The sequence below is a fragment of the Rana temporaria genome, chromosome 10, assembly GCF_905171775.1.
Source record: "Rana temporaria chromosome 10, aRanTem1.1, whole genome shotgun sequence".
Taxonomy (NCBI): Eukaryota; Metazoa; Chordata; class Amphibia; order Anura; family Ranidae; genus Rana; species Rana temporaria.
The window spans coordinates 140,988,425-141,002,673 of NC_053498.1; the positions used below are offsets into that span (position 1 = coordinate 140,988,425).

Genomic DNA, 14,249 nt, shown 5'->3' on the forward strand with positions numbered 1-14,249 from the left:
GACGGCGTAAGAGCCTTACGCCTGTCGGATCGAATGGTTATCTATGCGTAACTGATTCTAAGGCCCCATACACACGATAGAATCCATCCGCTGAAAAATCCCAGCTAATGGGTTTCAGCGGATAGATCCTATGGTGTGTACACTCCAGCGGATCTGTTTCCGCGGATATTTATCCCCTGGGATGGATTCCAGCAGATAAATATTTGCTGACATGCTAAACAAATCTATCCGCTGGAATCCATCCCAACGGATGGATCCGCTGGTCTGTATAGACTCACCGGATCCATCCGTCCGAAGGGATCCCCTGCATGCGTCGTAATGATTCGACGCATGCGTGGAATTCCTTATATGACAGCGTCGCGCACGTCGCCGCGGCATAATTGCGGCGACGGCGCGACACGTCATCGCCAGAGGATTTCGGCGCGGATTTCAATGCGATGGTGAGTACACTCCATCGGATGGAAATCCGCACAAATCCTCGAGAGGATTTATCCGCGGAAACGGTCCGCTGGACCGTATTCGCGGATAAATCCTCTCGTGTGTATGGGGCCTAAGAATCAGTCGCATAGATACGACGGCCCAGATTAGGACTTACGACGGCGTACAAGGCGTTGCGCCGTCGTAAGCCCTTTGAGAATCTGGGCCAATGTGTCCAGTAGCCTGAGTGTAATAGGCATTGTCCAAACATGAACGTGAAATGAAATAAATAATTCATGCACCATATAAATCTGTAAACAAACACATCATAGTATAAAGTTATCTGGATATAAAGATCAGACAGCCTGGCACAGAAAATCCGGCCTAGGAGATGTCAGTCTTGGGGTCAGAGAGATGTGAAGAAGATGGCTTGGTAAGGGACCCCCAGGAGACCCTTCTACATGCTCAGCCGCACGCCCCTGGCCTGTGTGAAGTTCAGAGGATGGAACACGCAGTGCTGCTCGGATTTATCCCTCACAAACCTGAAGAGCCTCCAGTCAATGTTTGATCATGGTGAGCCCTCGGGGCCCCGCCCTTGCCAGGGAGCCCAAACACAATCGCTCATTTAGAAAGAAAGTCCAAAAAAAGATGCTGCTTTAATTACGAGCCGCATCAAGTCAATCCATTTCTGCCTGCCGGGCACGCGGTTACTGGGCTAGTCATTATTTTAAATTAATCCTTCACTGCCACAGGCGGCCGGCAACAATGGCCCCTTCGTACCAGCAACCGCGGTTATGAAAAGCAAGCCTGCTGGATTACACTTTTATATATTAACTACTTCAGCCGAATCGAATGTGGTAACTCCCGAAATAAAAGTAACCGGCGCGTTTGGTTGTGGTTTAGATTAGGGTTGTCCCGATACCACTTTTTTTAGGACCGAGTACAAGTACCGATACTTTTTTTCAAGTACTCGCCGATACCGAATACCGATACTTTTTTTTAAATGTGTCCCCAAATGCAGCGATGTCCCCCACGAATGCAGCCATGTCCCCACATATGCAGCCATGTCCCCCACATATGCAGCCATGTCCCCCACATATGCAGCCATGTTCCCCCATATGCAGCCATGTTCCCCACATATGCAGCCATGTTCCCCACATATGCAGCCATGTCCCCACATATGCAGCCATGTCCCCACATATGCAGCCATGTCCCCCATATATGCAGCCATGTCCCCCACATATGCAGCCATGTCCCCCACAGATGCAGCCATGTCCCCCATATATGCAGCCATGTCCCCCACAGATGCAGCCATGTCCCCCACAGATGCAGCCATGTCCCCCATATATGCAGCCATGTCCCCCACAAATGCAGCCATGTCCCCCATATATGCAGCCATGTCCCCCATATATGCAGCCATGTCCCCCACATATGCAGCCATGTCCCCCACATATGCAGCCATGTCCCCCATATATACAGCCATGTCCCCCATATATGCAGCCATGTCCCCCACATATGCAGCCATGTCCCCCATATATGCAGCCATGTCCCCCACAGATGCAGCCATGTCCCCCATATATGCAGCCATGTCCCCACATATGCAGCCATGTCCCCCAGATATGCAGCCCTGTCCCTCACATATGCAGCCATGTCCCCCATATATGCAGCCATGTCCCCACATATGCAGCCATGTCCCCACATATGCAGCCATGTCCCCCCACATATGCAGCCATGTCCCCACATATGCAGCCATGTCCCCACATATGCAGCCATGTCCCCACATATGCAGCCATGTCCCCACATATGCAGCCATGTCCCCCATATATGCAGCCATGTCCCCCATATATGCAGTCATGTCTCCCCACAGATGCAGCCATGTCCCCCACAGATGCAGCCATGTCCCCCACAGATGCAGCCATGTCCCCCATATATGCAGCCATGTCCCCCACATATGCAGCCATGTCCCCCATATATGCAGCCATGTCCCCCACATATGCAGCCATGTCCATGCAGCCATGTCCCCCACATATGCAGCCATGTCCCCCACATATGCAGCCATGTCCCCACATATGCAGCCATGTCCCCCACAGATGCAGCCATGTGCCCCACAGATGCAGCCATGTGCCCCACAGATGCATCCATGTCCCCCACAGATGCAGCCATGTCCCCCATATATGCAGCCATGTCCCCCACATATGCAGCCATGTCCCCCACATATGCAGCCATGTCCCCACATATGCAGCCATGTCCCCACATATGCAGCCATATCCCCCACATATGCAGCCATGTCCCCCACATATGCAGCCATGTCCCCCACATATGCAGCCATGTCCCCCATATATGCAGCCATGTCCCCCACATATGCAGCCATGTCCCCCACATATGCAGTCATGTCCCCCACATATGCAGTCATTTCCCCCATACCTAGATGCCGCCGCCGCCTAGTTAATCAGCGTGCGGGGAACATTACCGATAGACAGATCACCCGTCCAATCCCGAGCATGGGGGAGTGTCTATACGCGGCGCGGCAGGGGAACAGACAGCTATTCAAATGAAAGCTGTAATGTTCCCCGCACGCTGATTAACTAGGCGGCGGCGGCATCTAGGTATGGGGGAAAAAGCACTCAACCTCAGTTATGGTAGGGGATTAAATACCTCCCAGCAGCTTAATTACTCGGGTAGCCTAACTTCTGGGAGACACCCGCTGCTGGCCACCGGGACTGCACCCTCCGACTCTGGGAACAAAAGCGCCACCAGCAGGTGATACAGGTAATGGCACAAGTCCTGACAACAAGTTAAACTTCCACTTTAACATGTGTACTAATACAAGATAAGTGTCCCAAAAAATATAATAGTCCAAACTGAGCAATCTGCAGTAACTCCAAACAAAGGTGTAAAAGGCTGTGATCACTCCCGAATCTTCTCGGCATATATAACGCACTGCGCCACGTGATATTTCAAATCTGCTCACCTCCGCTTCTGACCTCCTGTAATGAAATGAGGTCAAAGCGTGCTTTTTGGCAGGACCTTAGGTGGCCCTGCCAACACCTCCTCGCTTGACAAACTTTGACTGAGAAATTGAGCAGGGAGGAAAAACATCAGCCAAACAGTGACTGCAGCCAGCTAGACGGAGGCACTACGCGAGTGTTTGGACAGCCTCAGGGGCTGGCGGACAGAAAACAATATCTGGCAGCGGGAGATTCAGTTACTAGGTCTAGCAACTGGAACAGGTACCTAGGAACTGGGGCCTGCAGTTAGGATCGCTAACTAGGGCAGTGAGTACGGATTAAATACAATAGTGGTGTCATTTGAATAATATTCATCTGTGCAGACTGGATTTTCCTGCACCATAAAATCTCCAATATTACAGTTTTTGGGACTCTGATACCTTATTACAAGTATCTCCACCAGGAATCAAAGTATTGTGTTAAATCTGTGTATGTCCTATGATGGCCAGCTCTCTCTAGTGGCCATAATCAGGTGTCTTCCTGAAATTGCTCAATCTGGAAAATAACGCACTATTGTCACTAGATGGAGCCGCCAGATCATAGGAAATAAACATAATAACACTGATACAATCGTACAGCAACTTTTTTATAAATAGGCTTCAATTGGGCACAGAATGGATGTGACGCTAGTACACAATTACATATTATGGCCACTAGATGGAGCTGCCGATCATAGGAAATAAACATCAGGCTTCCGACAGGCTTCCGACGGTCGCATACATCGCGTCACGATTAGCCGAAAGAAGCGGAACCTCGGTGTGGCTCTATACGACGCCTGCGCACCGACGTTCGGCTACTTTCTGAAAATCGTGACGCGATGTATGCGACCGTCGGAAGCCTGTCGGAAGACTGTCAATCAAATAGGAACGCCCAGTCCCACAGCCCATACCCGGAAGCGGCGGAGAAGATCGCTCTCTAAAACGGTAAGTACTGCTTTGATTTTAAAAAAAAACACCCGATTCCCCTTCACAAAATGAGCCTCAATCTGATGTTAAAAATTAAATTTTTGGGTGAACCTCCACTTTAAGCGGTTAAATGTAACCATATTGCTACACTTAGGCCCCATACTCACGACCAAACATGTCTGCTGAAACTGGTCCGCAGGCCAGTTTCAGCAGACATGTTTGGTCGTGTGTGGGCGCGAGCGGGCCGAATTCCAGCAAACATTTGCCCGCCGGGCCTTTTCCCAGCAGACAAATATTCCTGGACTTGTTTTAAAACAGTCCGCTGGAATCCTGCCCGCTCGGACATGTACGGTCGTCAGTACAGACCTACCGTACATGTCCAGGCGCCCGCCGTCCCTCGCATGCGTCGAATGACTTCGACGCATGCGTGGAAGCATTTTAAAGGCGGGCCGCCCACGTCGCCGCGTCATTGTCGCGACGACACCGCGTCATCGACGCGGCGACACCGCGGACACGCCCCGCGTATTGTTTACGCGCGGACTTCTGTACGATGGTGTGTACAACCATCGTACAGAAGCCCTCTGGCAGACATGTATGGTGAAAACGGTCCGACGGACCGCTTTCACCATACATGTTTGGTCGTGAGTACCCGGCCTTAGAGGCTCCTCTCTCCTTTTTTATACTCAGTTGTGACATGACGCTACTCTTATATCAAGACATCGCTTGTATATCAAGGCAAAATGTATTAAAACATTTTGCTTGTCTTGCAAAATGCTCTCAAACCAAGTTACTCTCAAACCAAGGTTTTACTGTATATATGTTGGCCCAGATTCACAAAGCACTTACGCCGACGTATAACAAGTTACGCCGACGTGAGTGCAAATGTGCGCCGTCGTATCTGTGCGCCAGACCCACGAACAGATATGCGCCTAAAAACAGGCTACACCCCGCCGACGTAACTTGCTTACGCCGGCGTAGGGTGGGCGCACATTTAGGCTGGTCGCATGGTGCCGCTCCCATTGATTAGCCATTCAAACATGCAAATGAGGGAAATATGGCGATTCACGAACCTGCCTGTGCCCGGCGCAGGCTACGCGAGATGCGTGTAAGTTGTACGTCCGGTGTAAAGTTATTCCCCATAATGGAGGTGCAACCCGGCAACAGACATGCTCATGGGCGTCCGCTGAATTTTTTTCAGGGGGGGGGGGGCGCTTAGGCAGCGGCGATACACAGTCGCATTTAACCCTTTCTTCAAACGCTAGCGGGGTTAAAAGCGCCCCGATAGCGGCCGAATAGCACAGCTAAAACGATGGTAAAGCAACGCTTTTTAGCTCCGCTTTACCAATAACGCGGCCAACTGGCAGTGTGAAATAGCTCTTGAGATAATTCAGCTTCACTCCATGCCCATATAAATATAGCCTAGAGAATGTACAGACCCCCCTTCAGCACAGATGGGCCCCCCCTTCAGCACAGACCCCTCCATTCGGCACAGATGGACCCCCTTCAGCACAGACCCCTCCATTCGGGACAGATGGACCCCCCTTCAGCACAGACCCCCCCTTCAGCACAGACCCCTCCATTCAGCACAGATGGACCCCCCATTCATCACATACCCCCCCCCTTCAGCACAGACAGACCCCCCCATCGCTTTCAGTACCGGCGTATTATGCGTTGGACTTGTGTCTGGCTGGGCGTACTTTACGTTCACGGCGTACGCAATGATCCGGCGTAGCTTAGGCAGTTGTGCCAGCGTGGTTGTAAGCAGGCGCGGGGGGCAAGCGCGGGGGTGTGTGTGCACATTCGCAGTTCGTGATACGTACCTGTCTGGTGCTCGGCCCATCATTTGCATGGTGTCACGCCTCATTTGCAAGGGTCGCGCCCACTTCCACCTACGTCGGCGTACGCCTTCAAAACCCATGCCACGCTGGCGCAGCGTTCGGAGCACTGGCTTGCTGAATTCAATGCTTGCCTCTCTGCGCTGCGTTGGCGTAGCGTACATTGGTTACTCTACGGCGGCGTAATGTGCGCCTTGCTCTCTGTGAATCTGGGCCTTATTATTCATCTTTGCAGACCGGATTTTCCTCCACCATAAAACCTCCATTAGTACAGTTTTTTGGGACGCCGACATCTTATCACAAGTATCTCCACCAGGAATCAGCGGAAAGCTTTGGATTTGGCACCAGGACGGAAAGCTGGAAGAGCGTCCCTGGAAAGTCTGATACCGGCTATAAGAATAGATTTCTGGGCTCCTGTGAACAATCATTAACACTAATTCTCTTCCAATGCCATGGGGGGATTTTTCCGACAGTTACTCCTTCTTCTCTAACGAATCTTTTGTAGGATTGTTTTTAGGTAGCGATCCTCCGTCCTGGCGGAAGACGGGCGAGTATGAATCACCGGGGGTGACCTCATGGAGGACTGCACACATTGATTACTAATAATGCGCTGATTGCCAATCGTTACAAAATGAAACGCGGATTTAACATCTGGAAGCTGGAAGATGTAGAGGAGAGGAGAAGGAAGTCAACTGCCGCCTGAGTCATACACATTCCCCTTCCCACCGAAGAGAAAGCCGAGCCACTTAGCTGCTTATTGAACCTTTCAAAGTTTAAAGCGCTAATAAACCCAAAAGAAAACATTTTATATATTGCAGCTTACCAATTCTTAGATGTGGTGGCTGCATTCCTTTTCTTTTTCTTTTTTTTAAGTGGCTTACATATACCCAGGCCCGTCGCTACAGGACAGGCAAAACAAACAATTGCTTGGGGCCCCCGAGATGGATTGGGGCCCCCAACTTCCCCTTCCCAGGCTGTAGCGTGGCCGAGCTCCTCTTCCTTCCTCCTGGAGTCCTGTCAGTCCGGCCGGGTACTGCGCGTGGTACAGGAGATTCAGTTTCCGGTTCCCGGCCGGACTGACAGGAAGTGCACAAGTGCGCACTTCCTTTCAGTCCAGCCAGGAACACAGAAAACTGAATCTCCTGTACCGCACGGTACCCGGCCCAGCCCGGGCACTATCTGATTGGGAACTGGGGACCCATAATGATAGAACACCTGACTGACAGGAGGAAGAGGACGGGACGGGACGGGAGAGGAAGGGACACTCCCCTCCCCCTGCCCTTCGCACAGCTTACAGCAACAGAGCTAAGACTGTCAATCACTGACTGTGTGCTGGAGCTCTCTCCCCTGTCACCAGTTTTCTCTTGGTGTCGGGAAAACTTGTCAGAAGTGGCAAGTGGCAGAGGAAGGCATAAATGACACTTAGGGCTAGATTCAGGTAGGGGCACGCATTGTTACCGTGGCGCAGAATATCGTATTTACGCTACGCCGCCGTAAATTAGAGAGGCAAGTGCTGTATTCACAAAGCACTTGCCTTCTAAGTTACAATGGCATAGCGTAAATGGGGCCGGCGTAAGTGCTCGTAATTCAAATGTGGATGAGGGGGGCGTGTTTTATGTTAATTCTTGGTGACCCGACGTGATTGACGTTTTTCCCGAACGGCGCATGGGCCGTCCGTAGAATTTCCCAGTGTGCATTGCTCCAAAGTACGCCGCTACGACCTATTGGTTTCGGCGTGAACGTAAATTATGTCCAGCCCTATTCGCAAACGACTTACGCAAACGATGTAAAAAATTCAAATTTCGACGCGGGAACGACGGCCATACTTAACATTGCGTGCGCCTCCTAATAGCAGGAGTAACCTTACGGCGAAAAAGACTAACGTAAACGACGTAAAAAAATAGCGCCGGGCGTGCGTAAATTTGTGAATCGGTGTATCTAGGTCATTTGCATATTCTACGCCGAAAACGACGGAAGCGCCACCTAGCGGCCAGCGTAAATATGCACCTAAGATCCGACGGTGTAAGAGACTCACGCCAGTCGGATCTTAGGGTAATGTCGGCGTATCTAGCTTTCTGAATACAGAAAAAAGATACGCTGGCGCAGCTTTGAATTTACGCGGCGTATCTATAGATACGCCGGCGTAATTCATTGCTGAATCCGGCCCTTAGGCTCTGTTTCCACTACTGCGAGTTGTTGTGCGACTTGACACTGGGGACACATCTGGGACCTTTTAATAAAAACAAAAAAAATATATAATTTTTTTTTTTTTTAAAAGGGGGGGTTGCCATCCGGGCCCCTGGGGACCTCCGGACCCCTTAAAAAAAAAAGAAGGTAGGTGCCATCCGGCCCCTTACAGGTGTACTGCCTGTACCCCCATGATGGCGGCCCTGCCTCTCACTGATACCAATGGGGCACTATTCCTCCTACTGATACCAATGATGAGACACTATGCTTCCCACTGATACCAATGATGGGACACTATTCCTCCCACTGATACCAATGATGGGACACTATTCCTCCCACTGATACCAATGATGGGGCACTTTTCCTTCCACCGCCGGGCATGCATGAAGGTAAAAAAAAACCCTTAAGCCTTTAAAACCCCTTTAATTTGCTATTTAGCGTTATTTCGATTTTAATAGCAGCGGTAATTACTGCAGACAGAGGTCAATCATACCGACCTTTGTTGAAGTGGGCGGGGGTGTCAGGCACTGCCGTAACCACGGACTATAAAGCCCAGGCACGGGTTACATTATATATGCGCAGGGCCGGCGTGGTGTGTAACTCCGCTCAACCATATTTAACATCTCGCCGAGCTCCGCGGCTGCTTGTTATTTGATGATTACGCGCACATTAAATGCAATACCGCATGATCCACTGCCAAAAAAATCCCTTAACAGGGACAATTATTGCTAATGTAATTCGCTCACCAAAATCGTATTCTGCGTTTCATAAAGTGGGAACATGTTTTCTGCGTCCGCAGAGTATTTATTAGTAAGCGCCGTAAAAAGAAAAAAACAAAAAACTCGCCCTCGTTTAATTTTAACACAGTGAACCCGGGCCCGACTCAAACTCTGCCGAAAAATAAAAAGCAGCTTCTTCCACTTTTTTTTATTTTTTTTTATTGACGTGACTTTCATTTCCATCTCAAGGCCCAAAGCGAGTTAATGCGTTCTATAAAGGAGTGCGTTTTTTTAAAGTGCTGCCAGGATCAGCCTATATATTCTGGATCTTGGCATACAATGCTTTAATGAGCTCTGTCAAATTTGATTGGCAATAAAGCCACTGCATTAAAACGTTTATTAAAAAAAAAAAAAGTCAATTACTTTTTTTATTATTATTTTTTTTTTTTTATACTTGTGTTCCGATCGGTGAAAGGTTGGTCTGACAAGCCAGTCGTTTCCTTCCACTTAGAAATTATTTTTTAACCCAGGGCCAGGAAAAAGGCGCGCTTCCTGAGACCTTTTTTTTTTCTTTTTTTTTCTTTCTTTATTTTTATTCCTCTTTTTTACTTTTTTTTCCTCCTTTTTTTTTACTTTTTTTAAAGGGAAATGTAAAAAAATATATATGAATATTTTTTTAACCCAGGGCCAGGAAAAAGGCTCGCTTCCTGAGACCTTTTTTTCTTGGTTTTTGTTTTTTTTTTCTTTTATTTTTCCTTTTTTTTTTATTCCTCTTTTTTACTTTTTTTTCTCCGTTTTTTTTACTTTTTTTAACTTTTTTTTTTTTAAACAGAAATGTAAAAAAATATATATGAATAAAATAATATACAAATATATAAGAAAATAAAATATACCTGCGGGTTGGAAACGTCGGAATATTAGCGCTCCTTCCCCAACTGCATCAGAAACGCGTTGCTCTTTAGCAGATGTGTGGGAGGAGCCATTAAGGCCTCATGCACACTTGATCTCAAAAATGCTTTTACGGGCATTGGAGCTTATTTTTTTTGCCTGTAACCGCTTCAACTTAAAAAAAAAAAATTCAACCCAGGGCCAGGAAAAAGGCGCGCTTCCTGAGACCTTTTTTTTTTTCTTGTTTTTTTTTTTTCTTGTTTTTTTCCATATTTTTTTATTCCTCTTTTTTACTTTTTTTACTTTTTTTTAAAGGTAAATGTAAAAAAATATATATGAATAAAATAATATAAAAATATATAAGAAAATAAAATATATCTGCGGGTTGGAAACCTCGAAATATTAGCGCTGCTATTCTACTGCATCAGAAACGCGTTGCTCTTTAGCAGATGTGTGGGAGGAGCCATTAAGGCCTCATGCACACTTGATCTCAAAAATGCTTTTACGGGCATTGGAGCTTTTTTTTTTTGTTTTTTTTTTGCCTGTAACCGCTTCTTTAACATCAGCCTACAGTGCCTTGAAAAAGTATTCACACCCCTTTAAATCTCTCCACATTTTATCATGTTGCAACGAAAAACTGAGCTCTGTCGAATTTGATTGGCAATAAAGCCACTGCATTAAAACGTTTATAAAAAAAATAAAAAAAAATTCAATTACTTTTTTTATTATTATTATTATTTTTTTAGACGCTATAACTTTTGCGCAAACCAATCAATAAACGCTTATTGCGATTTTTTTTTTACCAAAAATATGTAGAAGAATGCGCATCGGCCTAAACTGAGGTAAAATGTTTTTTTTAGATATTTTTTGGGCATATTTATTATGGCAAAAAGTAAAAAACATTGAATTTTTTTCAAAATTGACGCTCTATTTTTGTTTATAGCCCAAAAAATAAAAACCGCAGAGGTGATCAAATACCACCAAAAGAAAGCTCTATTTGTGGGGAAAAAAGGACGTCAATTTTGTTTGGGAGCCACGTCGCACGACCGCGCAATTGTCAGTTAAAGCGACGCAGTGCCGAATCGCAAAAAGTGGCCCGGATTTTGACCACCCAAATGGTCCAGGGGTGAAGTGGTTAAGGGAAATTAAAAAAAAAGATATAAATAAAATAATATAAAAATATATAAAAAATAGGCTAGGCTAAGTTCACATATCTGATTCTGAACGTGTGAATATTAGCGCTCCTTCCCGAACTGCATCAGAAACGCGTTGCTCTTTAGCAGATGCGTGGGTGGAGTCATTAAGGCCTCATGCAGTTAAAAAACGCTTTTACGGGCGTTGGAGCTTTTTTTTTTCTCTCTGCCTGTAAACGCCCCTTTAACATCGGCCTACAGTGCCTTGAAAAAGTATTCATACCCCTTGAAATTGTCCACATTTTGTCATGTTACAACCAAAAACGTAAATGTATTTTATTGGGATTTTATGTGATAGACCAACACAAAGGAAAGGAAAATGATAACCTCTCTTTATGTTCTTCGCACACAGCCAGTGTAATCTACATCAACAGTTCAGCCTCACAGCCAGACACATGTCCTGTTAGATCTCATTCCAATTGTTGTCTCCTTTGCTAATTTCATGGCATTTAGTCACGTCGGAGTTCTCACCATCAATACGGGAAAAGATAAACTCATCTTACATAGACTCAGGAGAAGATAGATTTTCTCCATCAATTGTAATGTGTCTCTTGAGACAGAAACACCGAGAGTCACATCACAACCCAACCTGACCCCCCTGTAAAAGTTTACACAAGTACCAGTACCGGGGCTGGTAATGGAGACTTCTTAATAAATGGGATCTCGTATGTTCTGGGGAATAACGAGCTTCACTTCCACACTGAAATAAATGGCAAATCTACTCCAGATACCCAAAGCCAGATACAAGTCCAAAGGAGAACGAAGATTTGCGGTCCAAGGTCCCAGACTATGGAACGCTCTACCAACCACCATACGATTGGAGGTAAACCACTTGGCCTTCAGGAGAAAGATCAAGACCCATCTCTTCTGAGGGCCCAGGGAATGGATACCAAGCGCCCAGAGGCGATTCAGTTTGCATGTGTTGCGCTATATAAGTTTCTCACTCACTTGCACTGGAGGTTATCAAATATCATATCTCCAAGTTTTCTAAAATGGGGGCGATAAAAACACACCTTTTAGCTCCAGTTTTCGAAGGCATGAGACTTGAGTCATACTGTCTTATGTGCAAGATAGAACACAACAGAAAGATGAATAGTTATCCAGTTTTTCATTTAGAGAACCTTCTACTATTTATAACAATTAACGCCACTAGAAACTATAAAGCCAATCACCTAAAGTGAACCGGTCACTCATTTCATCTCCTCCCAGGTCTACTCAGCAAATTTCTAAATGGAACAGAATGCACGTACGGTAGATTGTGGCCAATTCGAATGTGCAGCCATGGTCAGATGGACACCATAGTCTACAACAGCCAAGCTCTATGGAACCTTAAGGTCCATCCAGTGGTTTTTAGGGGCTCCTTGAGGTGGGACTGATTGACTTCCCGTCTGATGGTTCTTGAATAGTTCTGGGTGCATTACCTCTTTGGAGGGCATGCGGCATGATACCAGAGGTCTTTTTAGGTGTCTGTTAGGGTGGCATTAAAATTAACTTAGGGGAAGCATTCTTCCACCTGACTATCAATGTAAGGAGCTTTCTCCCAACTAACTATCAATGTAAAGAGCATTTTTCCACCTGACTATCAATGTAAAGATCATTCTTCCACCTGACCATCAATGTAAAGGGCATTTTCCCAACTGACTATCAATGTAAGGGGCATTCTTCCCACTGATCACCAATGTAAGGAACATTCTTCCCAATGATCACCAATTTAAAGAACATTCTTCCACCTGACTAACAACATAAGGAACATTCTTCCACCTGACTATCAATCTAAGGAGCATTCTTCCACATGACCACCAATGTAAGGAGCATATTCCCAACTGACTATCAATGTAAAGAGCATTTTTCCACCTATCATTGTAAAGGACATTCTTCCACCTGCCCACCAATGTAAGGAGCATTTTCCCAACTGACTATCAATGTAAAGAGCATTTTTCCACCTATCAATGTAAAGGGCATTCTTCCACCTGACTATCAATGTAAAGAGCATTCTTCCCACTGACCATCAATGTAAAGAACTTTCGTCCACCTGATTATTAATGTAAAGAGCATTCTTTCAACTGGCCAGCAATGTAAAGAGCTTTCTCCCAACTGACTATCAATGTAAGGAACATTCTTTCACCTAACTATCAATATAAAGAGCATTCTTCTCACTGACTACCAATATAAAGAGCATTCTTCCCACTGACCATCAGTGTAAAATGCATTTTTCCGAATGACCCCCAATGAAATGATTTTAGCAGGGGTCCCCCAAGACCTGGAAATAACATTAAGGGTTCCTCTGGGTGTTAAAAAAGGTTGTGAAAGGCTAATCTAGAGCCATGTTCCAGATTTCAAAGAATGCTGATATCGCTAAACGGATAAGATCACTGAACCAGTGTAAACTGCTCTTGTAATTCTATTACGAAATCTGCAGTAAGGAGTTGGGGGGTGCTAAACCTAGAAAGCTTAATTAATAGTGTGTCTATCCGTTAGCGTAATAAAAAGTGCCTGTACATACTTTCATTCGGCCATAAAACTTTTGTTCTGGGTACCACAAAACCCAGGAGGACATAATACATGAATGCTTTGCATCCCAGTCAGGTTAAGGAGGGAAATTTTCCCTCTATTCCCTCGTATTCATATTATCCCATGTATTCCCCTAAACCAATGCCCCAGGACAACGTCATCTGTGACGAAACGTGTAGGGAAAAGTGACATGCTGACGTCACCACGTTTGCGCCAGTCCTGGACCACGTGCTGCATTTTGACCTGGCCAGCTTATTTTTTTTACCTGTAAGTTTTACATTCAATTGATGTAAGTGCAACATATTTTTTTTTACCGAAATAAAACTTATGATTTTACACTATGGAGGCTCTATCTTTTCTTGGAACCCCTCTGTGATCGAGTCCAATGGAAGGTGGAGGCTTAAGAGCGCGATCTTCCTGGATGATCAAAGGCCCTGACTGGGTATATAGCCACAAGTGTCTTAGACCTTCTGTAATAGGAGGTCCAAGGAGCTGGTAAGAGGCCATTTTATGAGGTGGAGGTGTTTCTTGTAACTTGGTGAAATTATCTACGATTAAGAGATCCTTCGGAATATCACGTCACTAT

At 46.1% G+C, this 14,249-nt stretch overlaps 1 protein-coding gene across 3 annotated transcripts in view; it reads right to left on the bottom strand.

The window, feature by feature from the left end:
* The window catches only part of PKNOX2 (PBX/knotted 1 homeobox 2), a 524,525-nt gene that overhangs the window by 180,066 nt on the left and 330,210 nt on the right, over positions 1 to 14,249 (bottom strand). The gene's annotated exons all lie outside the window — the stretch shown is intronic.